Raw genomic sequence first — 17,226 nt, 5'->3', positions numbered from 1 at the left:
TAACACACAAACTGTTCAGTGTGTGTATACCACGTGATAAATTGCGTCATAAATGCTACATCGGAAGGCAATATTTTGTTTTGAATGAATACTTTAAGCCAAGACATACTATTTCTTCACAGTTTTACATGAAACATAGGGCTATCTACGCTGTCCCGCCTTTGGTCTTTTACCAGAGTTTGATTGAGAGTTTAGTTTCTTAAAAACACTTCGACAAACCTTTTCACAATACGGCCGTCTGACGGAGCACTGCCAAAAAGTATTTTGGAAACAGGTTTGTCGAAGTGTTTGATAAAACTTATCATCTTATCAAACTCCGGTAATAAAACGAAGGTGGGGCTCTTAAGCGGCATAGCATGCCCTTTGATGCATTTAAAATAGTGTAGTGAAAAAAGTTATCTTTGTTTTAAGTCTTCACTTTAAGCAAAATGTTGCCTTCCAACGTAGCATTTATGACGTAATTTATCACGTGGTATTCACACTCTGCTCTTGAAGGGGTTGATAATATACAACACTGAATATTTTACTATTGCATTCATGCAAAGCAAACATACAACTAGTATCAAAGAGACCAGAGTCTTATTATATATTATGCATATTGAATGAGGTAGGCGGAGTCTTAACAGCATGGCTAGCATACTTCCATAAAATTGACATCGTTGAGAAAAACGTATCTTACTTACTGATATACTAATCGCTTACGACACATGCATCTTTCGTAGTGTTTTACGCATTTTTCCAAATCGAAATTAACTTAGGCTGTCTACCACGTAAATCCCAGTCAGTTAAAAATAGTGTTGGTATATTTATCTGTACTCATTAACATTTATGATTTAAACTGGGACACAATTATGCGCTATTTTTAAACGATGAATCTCAGATTAGACAGATTACGCTTATTCTTTTAATCGTGTAAAATGATGTATTATTTCCGTATTTGCCGATTTATGGACCATTTGGTGTCTAGTCACTGTAACATAAAACAATTATTTTCACTGCTATTATGCTGTTATTTCCATTGCTTATATTTTACTGCTCTTACCTATCTAATGGCCAAACCACTTGATGCTGTGCATTTGTGTTAATCACAGCCACCAAACTTTGCGATGTTCCAATATGTAAGGAATAAATGATAGCGTGCATGAATAACTTCAAAAGTTGACTATCGACTGTCTCGTCCAAAATAAAAAACAACGTTTTCAGAGCAGTCTAAAAATATAGGTAATATTGTTATTTTTCATAAACACAGAAGACATTTGTTTGTCACTTGTACCAGTATACGCGAATACGATTTAAAAAGATTGGATAATACAAAATATGTTAACATACGTACAGGGTTTAGGAGAAGTATTTGAATAGTTCAACAAAGTGGTCAGAACCGCTGTAAGTGTTTTTGTTTGAGTCGTTGAAGTTGTAGTTTGTGCTGTTGTTAATTGAGAGTATTCATGGCTGTTGCAAAGGTTTTCTCTACAGCAATGGGTCGTGGTGTCTCTTGACTGTATTGATCTTTTGGTGTCACAAACCTTCAACAATTACGTATTTATTTATTGTTTGTATTTTCGGTAATGGCGTATTATCTGAATTACTTAAAACAAACCACAAGGCTGAAACGTTTGTAATTATATGAGATATCAACGGTCAATATTGAATTACAACTATCAACAAGAATGTACATATTAGCAACGTTGGGTAAACGTAATGTGTTAGCGTTGCGTTTAGTGTCTATAAACGCTTACATAATACACACAAAAAAGTAATTGATAATGCAAAATTGAGTGTTCATATAAATCACTTGCATTTCCGATTTATTACAAACCCTTAATGTACTACAATGATAATTTTGATCAGGATTGGTATTCAATGTTATAGATCATTGGATCTAAGAACGATGTAGCTAATCGGATTATTTTTCATTGATATCTGACCAATAAAGTGAATGAAGTCGAAGAAGTGTGAACATTATATTAACTTAAGTTGGATATTGAATAACACCCTAGAGATAGAGTTTAAACGATTTAGTGTCGTAAGTGAGGCTTATTGAGAAGATACTGTCTGCCAATTACATCGTAATATACCAATATGAGCTATTTTTGTACTTTTCTCTTAATGCAATGAAGAAACTAGATTTTTTAATGCATACGATTCAGCGGAAAAGACCAAAGCCAAAGAGACAATACACAGGAAAAATGGAAGACAACCAAGCAGAAGCTTTTGAAAACATCGCCAAAAAATACCGCCATATCCACACACTGCATGGTGTAATCCGGTTGACCATTTTGATAGTTTTAGTTTTTTAGTTTTATTAACAAATACAATAGACAATATGTCCATGAGTATACATTTACAAATAGAGAATTATATGCATGTAAGTAATCAAATGGTCAAATAAATCACCAATGATCATATAAATAAATATTCATGTTTCATGTCATAATAGAGACACAATATAGCATTATGTACATGTATATGACAGCGAGAGATCATTGTGTACATGAAAAACACATATTATTCATAGTAATAATGGTATTGGTTTCTAACATTAAATGCCTTATGTATATACATAGCTAAATTTCTATTCACTTTAACATTGTCCGATTGCATTAACTCAACAAACTTTGGTACATTTGGTCTAGTCCAATAATATTTACTAATATAAGTTTTTCTTAAATCACTATACAATGAGCATTCTAAAATAAAATGAAATTCATCTTCTAATACATAACAACACAAACATTTTCTATCAATATATGGTATTGGGTCAGGTTTGTGCCATCTGCCTGACTCTATTGACAGTCTATGTGAAGAAACTCTCAATCTACACATGTCTTTTCTAAATTTGTACATATTAACATTTGTCAGATAAGGTTGTAACATAAAATTACTAAACATTGTATACGATCTTGCACGAGATGAGTTATTTAATTCTGACATCCAATTCTGAATAAACATATCATTTAGTCTTGTTTTTAACAATGATATAAACATATTTTCATCACCAACTCCTTGGTTTAACCATACATAATGAAAGCCTAGAGATTGCAATAAAGAACACACATCATTTGCCCAAGATTTACAATTAGGTCTTGTTTCAATATAACTACACATATGAGAATACATACCTTTAACATATTTATGAGCATCTAATTTTTATAACTTTCAACCAATATCTTATAACATTAACAACTCTCCTAGTGTACAATGTAGTTCTACCAAGTTCGCCATATATAAAGTTATTCTGAGTTTGAATTTTAACACCTAATAATCTTTTGCAGAAATTTAAATGTACTCTTTCTAAAACAATAGAATCCTTTAATCCCCATACTTCTGATCCATAATTTAAAATTGGTAAGATTAATTTATCAAACAAATCTAACTTATTACTAATAGACATATATGGAAATTTAGCTAAATATGAGTTTAACTTGAAAATAGCCTTGGATGCCTGTCCTGCTAAAGTATCAAAGGTGGTGGTGAAGGAACCACCACAGGTAAAAATAATACCTAAATATGTAAAATGTTTAACTATTTCTAAATTGACCCCCTTATAAGAAAAAACAATATTTTTCCTTAACCTGCCTCCCTTTTTAAAAATCATAACTTTAGTCTTGGTAGAATTAACACTTAATTTCCATCTATCACAATACTGCTCTAGTAACAACAAACCCTTTTTTAACTGGTCTTCAGAGTCAGCCATAATAACAATATCATCTGCATATAATAACAGAAACAGTTTCAGCATACCTATATCAATACCATCAAAACCATTTAACATGTAATACTCTTCAATATCATTTAAATACATAGAAAATAAGAATTGAGATAAGCTTTCTCCTTGTCTAACACCAAGCATACATGTAAAGTCATCTTTACTAATAGTATTATGCATTTTAATTCTAGACTTAACAGTGGCATACATAGATTTAATAACATTAAACATATTTCCTCTAATTCCTAACTTCAAAAGTTTATACCAAATGGCATCTCTCACTAAAAAATCAAAGGCCTTAGTAAAGTCTACAAAAACTGCATAAAGTCTCTTATTATTTTCTAACAAATAATTTATAACACCATGTAGTACAAAAATATTATCAACTGTGCCCATATTTTTTCTGAAACCAGCCTGTGCCTCAATATATACATGATATTTTTCAGCCCAACAATTTAATCTATTATTTATTACTTTAGTAAACAATTTACCAAATGTACTTAATAATGTAATACCTCTATAATTATTTGTATCATTCTTATCACCCTTCTTATGCAAAGGTACAATAAACCCTTCAGACCAAGCCTCTGGAAAATATCCACAACTCAACAACTTATTAAACAAAGTACATACAACAATAAAGAAATTATTACTATTAATACCATGTTTAAAAAACTCATTTAACAGATAATCAGGCCCAGCAGCTTTACCATTATTTAACTGGTTACATGCCTTAACAATATCCTCATGTGAAAATGGGACATTCAATTCTTCAAACATAATATTCAATTCTTCATTCATATATCTATCATGAAAATACAAAATATCTTCATCAGGTTGATAAAATGTTGAATCTGGGTCATTAATAGCCTTAAAATATTGTAGAAAATCTGCATTTGACAAATTACCACATTCTTCCTTAACAACTGACCCTTTTAACATTTTCCAATACATCTTAGCATTTGATAATCTAACACTTTCTAATTTCTTAGTCTGCATTTTATCATACATACATTTCTTTTTTCTCACAGTACTCTTATACAAGCTTCTGGATTCTACCATATTCTTTCTATTTACATCACATGGATAATTTCTATACATGTTTAAATTTTTATAATAACAGTGTTTTAAATTTTTACAACCATCATCAAAATATAAGCCATCATTTGCTCTACATACATGTGCAACATTATTATCACAATATTTTTTAAACAAAGGTGAACATATATCTTCTATAATATTACAGAATGATTTTAAATTGGAATCAATATCATCATTACTATGTGAATTTTCAATGTCATCACACAGTGTTTCAAGCATATGTGTAGTCTCTTCATTATTTAATGTGTTAACATAATCATTCTTTTTGTCATCACTCCACATGTATTTATATGGTATATTATCAACTGTATCATCAATTTTCACATCTTCATTACAAAGACTATTATTACCACAAATTTGTGAACATCCCAAGCTAAAACTAACAACACAATGATCAGACAGAATGTTTGGATCTAACACATTAAAACTCTTTACACAACAGAACATCTTTTTTGAGCATAAAACTAAGTCAATAGTACTGCATCCTGCTGCATTAACCAAAGTATATTTTCCTATATTGGCATCTAATCCAATCCTACCATTTAAAATTCTCAAACCTGACATTTTACAGAAATCTAACATCATATTCCCATATTCATTTACAGTTTTATCTAAATTGCTTCTATGCATATATTCATCTTGTACATAGTCATCTGGGAAAATATCTTCCAAACAAGTATGAATATTATCATTTAAGACAAAATCTGGCCTTTCTCCAACTCTAGCATTAAAGTCTCCACAAACAAAATATTCACAAGTATTTTCATATATAATATTAAAATCTAAAATATCATCCAAAATCAACTCAAACACTGAATTATCAGTTAAATATTCTCTGCAACTACCCTTAGGAATATTATAAGTCAGACACAATAATACATCATTATCTGTATTTAGTAACTGTCTATCTAATTTAATCCACTGAATACAGTCACTAGTATTTTTGACAAACTGAACATATTTTGATAATTTATTATGTACATAAATCATGACACCTCCACTACTTCTCTTTGAATGTTTAACCTTATCCTTTCTATTTAGAATATAGGTAGAAAAATTAGCTACATCATAATTAAATAAATCATTTGACCAAGTTTCAGTAAATAAAAGTATGTCATATGTTTTAAACAATGATTTCATTTCAGAACTGTCAAGTTTATTGTATTGTTTACCTACAAGACCTTGTACATTTAGTAAACACACTTTGACAAGACACATGGCGTTTCAGCATACAAACCTGTAGAAGTCGAATTATATGCTATAACTATTGTGTTTTTTGTTGTTGTTTAAGTTGTGTTGATTTTACTCACCCATTTTTGCTGTTGCATCGTTTGGTTTGTTTTTGTATTTGTCAATGTACATGTGTCAGTGTGGGGAAAACTTTTAGTTTAAACATATTTTATTCAACATATCTATATAAATATATATAATAATAATAGTCGACGTACACATTAAATACAATTTAGATATTTGCATTAATATATTGAACAAAAAGAGAAAAGAAAAGACAGCATAGATGAAAACAAAAGTAGACAGAATGAAAATATATATACGTTTGATGATAGTTAGATTGATGATAGCTGGGTACATATACCGTTTGATGGAAAGGGTCAAGTCTGGGAATAAATCATAATCAGAAACGTTTCGAGTCTTGTAAGAAGTTATGAACAAAACTGAAGATTTTTGTGTTGCTCTCGTTGTTAAGGGTGGGATCACCATTGAGAATGATATCAATGTCAACACGTGTGATTCTAGACATATCACGAATTAAAGTTTGTCGAATATCCGTGTACAAAGGACATTGCAGGAAGAAGTGAGTGCTGCTAGTGTGGAGTACCTGCAATCGACGGCTACCGTTGTAATAGTACGGAGGGCAGACTGAAGATTGATTAAAAATAGATGTCTTGAAAGAAGCAATAGATGGGCTGTCCCGCACATCGCGAGAAAGTTCATTCCATTCACGTACAGAAGAAGGAAGAAAGGAAGAAAAGTAAGAACTAGTACGTGACATAACTGTTCTTGTATTAGATGCATTGCGTAGTAGATAATTCCGAGAACCAACAGTTTGGGATGTAAGGGATGATAAATACTCAGGTACAAGGCCGTTGTCCATTTTATAGAAGATACATAGTTTGTGATTAAGTCGTCTTTCTGAAAGAGTTCGCCAGCACAGTTCCTCATGAAGAACAGAAATAGATATTAGCTTTGTAGCCCCACAAACGACTCTACCGGCCTCATTTTGGATCTTTTGAAGTTCATTTTTTTCGTAGTCTGTACAATTATCCCAGAATGCATCAGCATATTCAAGAATTGGGCGGATATATGAAAAATAGATAATTTCTAGACATTTTCTGTCCATACGAAATTTTAGCTTTCGCATGATGCATATGCGTTTGAGAGCTTTACTTCGTATGTACTCAAAGTGCTCGTGCCATGTACAGGCACTTGAAAGGACCAAACCAAGATGTTTTTGCGAGTTTGTTTCTGAAATTTGTTGACCATACATAGTTAACTCGGGATAGAAACGAGGTTGTCGTTTTCGGGAAATCAAAATTGACATAGTTTTTGCAGGGTTTAAGGTAACTAACCATTTATCTGCCCAAATACTTATGCTGTCAATGTCCCTCTGGATTATTTCGGTGGCCCTCAGGGGGTCATCAACGAGAATGTACAAACTGGTATCGTCTAAAAATAACCTAATATTACTACCAATGTTAACAACAATGTCATTTATGAATATAAGAAATAAAAGGGGACCTAGAATAGAACCTTGCGGAACACCGACCTCAAATCGGACCCAACTAAACATGGAGCCAGGGAGAACTACGCGTTGCCTACGATTACTGAGATTGTCACGGAACCACGATAGTAAGTTGCCATGGACACCTGTTTCTTGAAGCTTCACAAGCAAACCCTTGTGCCAAACTTTATCAAACGCCTTGCTAATATAAAAAAAATAATGTTCGAACTTCAAGGCCATCATCTAATGCCTTGCAGAAAGTGTTGTAAAGGAAGGTTAGTTGATTAACAGTGGAGTCACCAGGCCGAAAGCCTCACTGAAACGAGGTTAGAAAGTTTATATCACGAAGATGGTTAAAAAAAATATTTATATACTGCCTGTTTGAACTCTTTTTCCATTGTATTAAGTAGAGAAAAATAAGACGATAGTTTACAGGAAGTGTCGGATCTCCCTTTTTGAAAACTGCACATACATTGGCATCTTTCCACTGTTTTGGAAACTGACCGGTAGAATGAGACGTATTAAAAAGGGAACACAGCGGGCGAGCTAAACAGTGCGAGCATTGTTTTAGTATTCGGTTGCTTATGCCATCAGGACCGGAGGCTTTGTTTATGGGAAGTGAGGTTACAATGTCTGTGATATCACTTGGTAGCAAGGTTATATTGTCAAGATTATAATTACTGTAACGATTGTTTACCGGCGGACAACATGACTATCGTCTAATAAAGATTGATTTCTAAAATGGGTATTCATCAGTTCAGCTTTGTCAGCGTCATCTAGAGACAGTTCTCCGTTAAAGGGATCTTGGATTGCATTGATACATGGCTTAGATTGAGGATTAAGAAAATAGAATCGTCCACCAGCCTTTAGATTGGACAGACCCAGAACAAATTTTGTCTGAAAGATTAGAATAGTAATTTTCCTTTGCGCTCCGAATGGCCAGAGTGGTTTTGTTTCGAAACCTTCGAAATTTATCACAAAGTAGAGTTGATGTTTTACTCTTAGCATTTTTATAGTACCGTTTACGCTAGCGAATAAGATTTTTTAAATGCAAAGTCATCCAGGGAACGTCGTCTCGTCGAATAACGACTGTTTTAGTTGGAATACATCTTTTGGCGTGATTTAAAATTGTGTTAGTTACATTGTTAGTGTATGTATTAATATTTACATCAGAAAGAGAGTCCCAGTCAGTTCTGTCGAGAAGACCTCGTAGCTCTTTTGTCACATGGTACAGAAATGATAACGCACTCACATGAAGGAGGGCAAAAGAACTTAAATCAGGTATTTGCATATGTGTACTTTATAAACTCGCTCCTAAATTCGATAACCTACCGATAGCACCAATTCATAAGCTTTCCGAAAATGTGCGTATTGTCTTGCAGAACGTTTCACTTTTTGGGAGCATTTAAACAATGTCGTAAGGATGAGATAAATCAGTAAGTAAGATTCAGTGCGTTGTACATAACGGTGTCAATTTTATGTAAGTTTTATACCATTTTCTTTTTTTTTGCATTTGGATCATCTGGTGTCTAGTCCCTTTTATTGTAAAACATTTAATTCAAATGAATTACCACATATTTCCATGAACTTAATACCTTAATACCTTATGTTGATTTTCGTGTTTTATGTTGTATATGACAAAATTACATGGAAATCATATAAAGTTTCAAAATTGAAAAGCAAAAACGTGTGGAAAAAAGTGTGTTAAGAAATATTTCAAGATACCAAGTACAGTAAGTCTTTAAAACAACCAAAATCAAACATCAATGTCATAACAATATTCTCATAACCAACTATCCCAAGTCCATTTAGTTTTAAAATATAAACTGTTAATAGTTCATTTAGATGGACACTGAATACTTTACAACTCAGAATACGGGTCTCATGAAACAACAAAGTGCTTTAGTGCTTTATTGTAACGTGCCGTTGCTCAAATTTGGTCAAAGCGCTTAATTTTAGCAGCGACCCAAGGTCTTTATTTTATCTTGACGGTCATTGGTTATTGCCCCTGAGCTTTGAAAATGTAATCACAAGGTTCATATTACATGTGCATTCGGAATACACGTGTTCATGCATAAATTCATTTATTTTATGTATTACTATATGTAATATACTCGATGCCCTGTCCATCCTTTCGCAATAACGTTAAGCATTAATGTGCAACGAAATGCAGTCTTATCGTTGTGGTAATCAATGCCTTACTTATCATAAACATCTCCTGCATGACTATGCAAAAATGCAAACCGTATATACTTTGATAACAAAGAACGCTTATTCTACAGACGTACCAACATTTATAGTTTATTAATGTTTTTTCTTTTTTAAAAAAAAGCTCAAAAGCAGGTGTTTTACACGAACACTTTACTAAAGGAAATAAATCCTTTTTGTGTTGACATAATCCGCAAAATATAAATTATTATATTCGTTTTAATGACAAAATGTGGCGAATTTAAAGTCGTCCAGAAATCGCTGAAATACAATGTACTCATAAATATTACGTTCAGACAGTTAGCTGCTGTGCAATATGTTCATAAATTTAGTTAAAAAAGGGTCGAACCCTATCACAAATAATACATTCCAGAGAGTTAATCTTATTGTATAGGCAGTATTGCAATATATCTTAGTTTTGCACTGAAAAAGTAAAAGCACGTTGAAACCACGTGATACTCCCCCGGGTTTATTGTTATGAAACAGCTTTGGACACATTAAATGGTTATTTTAACTCGTTTATTTATAGCTTGCAACATACTCTTTGGAACCGATCCATCAAAGCTCAGAAAAAGTTTGTTTCGGAGGATGTTTTGGTTAATCAAAACAATCTGAATTTTGATAATCCGGTAAACTTGAAAATTCAACGACAATTCATTTCATATAACAGTATAACACAGACGTTAAACAATGACTACAGATCGTTTAGGACCTGTGTTAAAAAAACAAGAGCAAATGACGAGCAAGAGAAAACGGACTTAATTATAAAAAAGTAAGTATGATCAAGAAAATGGGGGCTTATTTATTTTGAAAAATTGGGGAATGCAGGGCCATATAAATATGTTTCATTTTTATACGTATTTCGGTTATTTTGTAAACATACTATTAATGGAGTAATACAAATGATTCTCCCATCATACACATTCGTGTTAACAAACGAAAATTGATTTTTTTAATTATTTTTCAGCTGTTGTTCACTAAAAAAGCGTACATTTAAGATAAAACAAGTTTTTGTTTAGTTTTAGTAGCTTTATATTTTTTGCTTTTGTCTCCAGCACAACCAAGAAAATGAGTATAAACATGATATTGCCGGTCTTATTCATTGCCGACAAAATAATAGTACTCAAATATTTCTATATAGTTTATATACAGATCCTAAGAGAGCTGGGGCAGCTGTTTCATTTCCGTGTCTAAATTACATAAAAATATAAAATGTAGAAATTGTACCCAACACATGTATGCTATAAGCATGGCTGTAACATTGTTTTATTTCTTCAAATTTGCATAAATTAATCTTTTAATTGAAATATTTTATAAAAATAACAGTGTTATTATGCTTATTTTGTTTAAAAATATTTAGACGGAATACTTTCTTGTAAAAATATAACAATAATGAATATAATATGATATAAAGTATGAAAAAAGCCCTCGATGGCTCAATGATAGGGCATTCGCTTCGGAACCGGAAGGTTGGGGGTTCAAATCCTGGTCGCGTAAAATCCGCGTAAAGACCGAAATACCTGTATCTCCCTTGTTTATCGCTTGCAATTAAAAGGGTATGTAACGCCTAATTATTTTGAATTCAGTTGGTAAAAAGCCAATCAATATTTATATATGTTTAAAGTCTTCATTCGAAACAAAATATTGCCTTCCGACGTAGCATTTATGACGCAATTTATCACGTAGTATACACACACACTGCTGTTACATTATTTATTAAAGTGGAATGGTTGTCGCGGAATGAATCTCATATAATCAATAAAATGTATATTATGTTATAATGAATTAAAATTAATATGACTAAGAGGTCATTAATTCCGTGGTGGATTGAACTATAGTGTTTTTTGTCGTTTTGAGAACTTTAAGCTAAGCAACAGTTGTCGTTTCTCTTTGATTTGAGTACCGTACGCGTGATATAAATAGCTTATGCTACGATTCAGACTGCTTGTTCTTAACAAATTGGCAATCTCCGGCGAGCTTCGGGATAGACCCCGTAAATAGACTTCATGGTATACGTAATGTGACCACCGGCGATTAACTAAATTACCATTACGCTAAGTAGACCCATTCGGTAGCGTAACAATTTTCTGAAATGAATGAGATTGATTCGTGTCTAAATTCAGCTTTGGAGAAACTTGAAAATGTATTTTAGGACCGATAAAATGTCATTACTTCTCCTCTCTAAACTAAACAAGATGTCACTTAACGACTGAAAACACATGAGACACGTTTTTAACATGGGCGCCGCCATGATGGACTACTTTTAAATACCGTGGTTTTGGGTTGACCGAATTTGTGTTTTCATTTAACAATGAATGTTTTAAAAGATTTTTCGTGGTTCTAAAGAGCACCGCTGGAGACATTAATTCTAAAAATTATAGTTGTACAATTTATTGATAAAAATAGTATCACATGTGCTTAATTCTTTCCAACTTGCATTGTGGTCTATTCAATCAAATTTGTCTCGTATGTTGCAACACTGTTCTGTGCTTTTTTCATGTCATTAATAAACACTCCCATAAAATTTTCCACTTTATTATTTTATTCCTGCCTTGTCTTGAACATGAATGATTTCCTTTGTTTGTGTGTATCGGGTCATTTGCGTGTAGGTGTGCGTGTGTGTTCGTGTTTACCCCCCCCCCCAAAAAAAAAAAAATAAAATAAAAAATAATAATAATAAAAAAAAAAAAAATATAATAATAAACAAGGTACTAATGTCTGCCGCAAACTTATAACTTTTTAATGTCTTAGGTTCTTTATTGAACGTCAGGTCTTAAAAGCTTTATACCGTGCATGAAGAAAAAAACGGTCTTAATATATTCAAAGCAAATGCGCCTAGATAGGGGATATGACTAATGAAAATCATTAAAAATGCGCTATTACCCCCAAATAAGACTTACTACAATTAACTACAATTTTTTTAATATACCAAAACGGATGAATAAATGTCGAAAACAATGGTACTTATGAAGGATACCGAGTTTATTTTGAAAGAAAACATGGTTTTGCTATCTTATAAAACGATAGTAGATCACAGTAAATCTTTTAGCATCATCCATCGGTAATTATTAGTTTCAATAAATGCATTATCTAGTAAGTAGTTGAAGGTTTTACCCCCCAAAATGTATGTTTGTAATACATGCGTATGTATTGATTTTGAATAAGAGTATCACGATAAGACAGCTTCATAAACATTTGCAGGTCCATGCATGTAAACTAAAATGAAGATTCATTGTCTCCAAGTACAAAGACTCATTGCTATTTTCGTGGCTGGATACATTCCTAACATTTCTGAGCAAAAATGAGTCAATTCAGTATTATTTAACAAATACTTGATAAAGACTATTCACTTTAAGGATAACTATTAAATATTCATTCATTGCTACAATTATTTACTATCGTTGATAAAGGGTCCTTCTACGAAAAAAAGTACCCAAGTTGGTATTATTGTGACATGCCACGCTTCAGTTTAAACTACATTTTTAATCAACGTCGATAGCGATTAGGTTTTTCATTATACAATGGAGTAAACACCAGTTGCCACTTGTTTTCTATCGGAAATTGAGCCATTGCCAAGTCATTATTGGCGCATGTCTCATATAAAGTTAACATGGTAATTTATGCACTGTCATAATTCTTAAAACTGGGTTAAGTCTGTCTTAACTGTAAAACTGGAGATTTAGCTTGTTTGATTGGTCAGGTAAGGAGGTGTTTATTTGAAACATCGTAATTTATTTCGAAAATTACGACTATTCGCAATAATTCAACAATTAAATCTTGTCATTAGTTTATATGGTTGTAATAGGGCGACTTATTAGAGTCTAGTCTGACATGGCCTTTAAACCATGACCTAACTCACTAGGGCTCTTTGGAGTTAAATAAACGACGGATGGTTTCAGGGATCTTTATTATATGTCTATAATTAATTATCAGCTATTAAAGTACATAAGTGTAAAGCATATAACATCATAGAAAACAATCAAGTGACTATATTTTATACAACTTTCAGATACAATATTCCTCATAATACATTTTCTACTGACAGTTATGTTACATGATATAATCCTATTAATATAACAAAAACATCTTTTTCAAAACAGATAAAAACACATTTCACAACACATTACATATTTATATATAAGCTCACCGGCTGTAGGCCAAACTGCCAATAGACCCTCACTGACAGACTCTACCTCTCACAATCAATCGAGTGATTATATATATAAGCACACAGCTGGTGCCAGATCTAAAATAGGGGAGTTTAATAATATTACTCATTTTATTAACATGCAGACTTAATCAACCATTTTGACGTTTAGAAAGATCTCAACTAAATGCCAAACTTACGAAAATATTACTGCTCAAATGTAATTATAACTGAAACAATAATTATAACACCCCAAAAAATAAATATATGGATTATGGTCACAGATGACCACACAGCAAATATATTTAAAAATAAATACCAAGACAGACAACTCCGCCAATGAAGTCAAAGCTGATTTGCTTGTTTTCTCCTTTTCATCAAATATAACTGAATTAAACATAAAATATTAGATCATGAAACTTTGTCATATGTTGAGAATTTGGCAATAGCGACAGGTAAAATGTCATGTATTAAGGAGAAGAACAAGCAAATGGCAAGGGATCCAAGGTGATATGGAAGTGGTTATGGTTATTTTGCTAAATATATTTTTTTCAACCTGTCTTTGCTCTCTCGCTTGTGCACGATCATGTGATAGAATGCGAAAATGTCCCACCTATTTAGTGGTTTAAAATGACACTCTTATTCAAGATCGATACATACACAAGTATAACACACATGCATTTTGAGTGATAAACTTTTAACTACTTGCTAAATAATGCATTTATGGAAGGTTTGTTCCCACTTTGCCAACCGTTAATTGCCTCCAATTAAAGTAACTACCAATTTTGTCCTCGCACCTCCAACTTACCTGTATTTTCACCATTAGACTGGCACCCAAATTTATTTGTAGTTGAAATTAACTTCTAATCCTTCCTTATCAGATATAAACTGTTTTAGTATTCAAATTTAAAAGTTTCAACAAAAAAACAGTATTGATTTTGACTTGTTCATTGTAACAGAAATATCATACAATAAACCAAATTATCTTTATCATTAATCAATTTAAATTAATCAACAACTTTAATTAATAAGCTTGTACAATTATCCACTTTAAACTTGGAATGTTTATAATTAACAATTACCATTCCAAAGCATTGTGTTTAGTTATGTTAATTAACATAAAACAATGCAAACAACACTAATCAGCCCTATTAAAATTAATAAATACATTCCTGATAATATACACATGAAAACTAAGACAAACAGCTCACAAGCTGTAAGTCATTGCTTAACATGGTATATAAGAAGGAGTTTCACCTAAGCAGGCATGCCAAAAATTGTAAACGCATTAGTAAATGTAAAGTTCATTGAGAATAGCAGAGGAGGTCGAACACTGGTTTTAAATGGTTTCATGTACAGGCTGAAAACCAGGAAAAATGCGAGTAGCTATTGGCGCCGTGTAGACAGTCTGTAACGCTAAGATAAACACTAGGAATTATATTCCTACCAAAGTATCTAGAGAACACAATCATCCCAGAGATGACAGTGCCATTGTTGCTGCGGACATCATGAGTTTTGTCCGAAAGCAAGTCAGGGGGTCGGCCTATCTTCAATGATGTTGGCAGACACACGATCCATGGAGTGGGATTATTCCACCCAGGAAGTTATGGCTAAACTACCAACATTCTAAGAGTCAAAATCTAGCCTATACAGGTAACTATCCATAAAATAAGTAATAACCAAATAAATAATAATGCACTTTCTAGTTTCTTAAAATTACATATTTATTTTTGCTCTATATGCAGACAATATTCAATCTCTTATGCATGTACATTTACTGTTTTCAGACAGCGGTCCAAGACTAGGTCAGTACTACTAAAGAAAAGGGTAGGCGTCAACTTTGAAGGAAAATGGACCGAGACGCCGGCAGGAGAGCCATTCCTCATGGCCAACGATGGTGATGTGGAGAGAATCCTCGTCTTCGCCACAACAGACAACCTACGCCTCCTATCTACTGCGGACACCTGGTACATGGACGGTACCTTCTACTCATCACCGTCATACTTCTGCCAGCTGTACAGCATCCACGCGAAGGTCGACGGGTACATGTGTCCCCTGGTGTATGGACTCTTACCAAGGATCAACTGAGTATGGGTGAGATGGACACTATGTCCTATGTTGATGCTGTCTCACACTTAGTTAAATTATATTGAATGTGCTTTATGTATTAAACTGTATAAAAAATAGTAATAATACCTTGGACAATATGTTCCTTACTGACATGTACATATGTATAGACTGTTGTTTTATTATTGTGATGTTTTTCAGAATGTTTGAAATAGAAAAATAAAATAAAATGTTTAATGAATGAAATATTCAATATGTGCTATGTGCTTATATATTGATACCAATAAAATAATATATTAATGTAAAATTTCCATTGTATTGATGTATTGATTGTATTGAGTATAAAAATAAAGAATGAACACTCGTTGTGACGATGTGATTTAAACTAATTTATTTTGCATTCTGATTTAAAAATGCTATTACGGCTAAACTATTTTAAAACTTTATAAATAAAAAATAGGGCCAGTCTAGCATTTTCACCAATAAGCACTTATCAACTCTATTATTTCCACAAACAATACATCCCCCAACCCCACCTACAATTTCTATAGGAAAAATTATCGGTTGGCAAAGTGGGAACACACCTTATGCAAAATATTAATTTCGGATAACAAGATTGCAACGGTGTTAAATATTTAATAGCTGAAAACGCAAAAATATTAAATGATTGATGAATGCTAAAATATTTACTGTGATCTACTTTAGTCTCATAACGTAGAAATACCGTGTTTTATGAACCTTTCTTTAAATTAAACTCGGTATCCTTCATAAGAACCATTGTTTTCGGCATTTACTCATCCATTTTGGAATATTAAAACAAAATTTTTAATTATGGTAAATCCTACTTGGGAATAAGAGTGCATCTTTACACCTAGAAGGTGGGAATTCCTAAGCTTATTTTATTGTGTCGTGCACTCGTTTATAAGAGAGCCATTATTTTTAATCCTACAACATGGTGATTTACGCGTTTTTTTATGACTGCTCAGGGTTTAATAGGGTGGTACACGATTAGCAAACATACAAGCGTTTGCATTATTTGGTATGTCGAATCTCAAAAAAAGATTTTTTGTACTTGTATCGTTGGATCCGGGTAGAAAATGATGGAGTATTCTATAGGCAATACCGCAGGGGTGGTGGTGACATCCTGAATAACCACTACCGGATTTAGGGAGAGGGTGCATATGTGCCCTTCCTGAAATAGTCCAAGTTAAGTTTTTAACCCCCGCTCCCCGCATTCAGCGTCAAATCGTTGGCTCG

This window comes from Mya arenaria, chromosome 17, assembly GCF_026914265.1.
Source record: "Mya arenaria isolate MELC-2E11 chromosome 17, ASM2691426v1".
Classification (NCBI taxonomy): domain Eukaryota; kingdom Metazoa; phylum Mollusca; class Bivalvia; order Myida; family Myidae; genus Mya; species Mya arenaria.
This window is presented reverse-complemented; position numbering follows the sequence as displayed.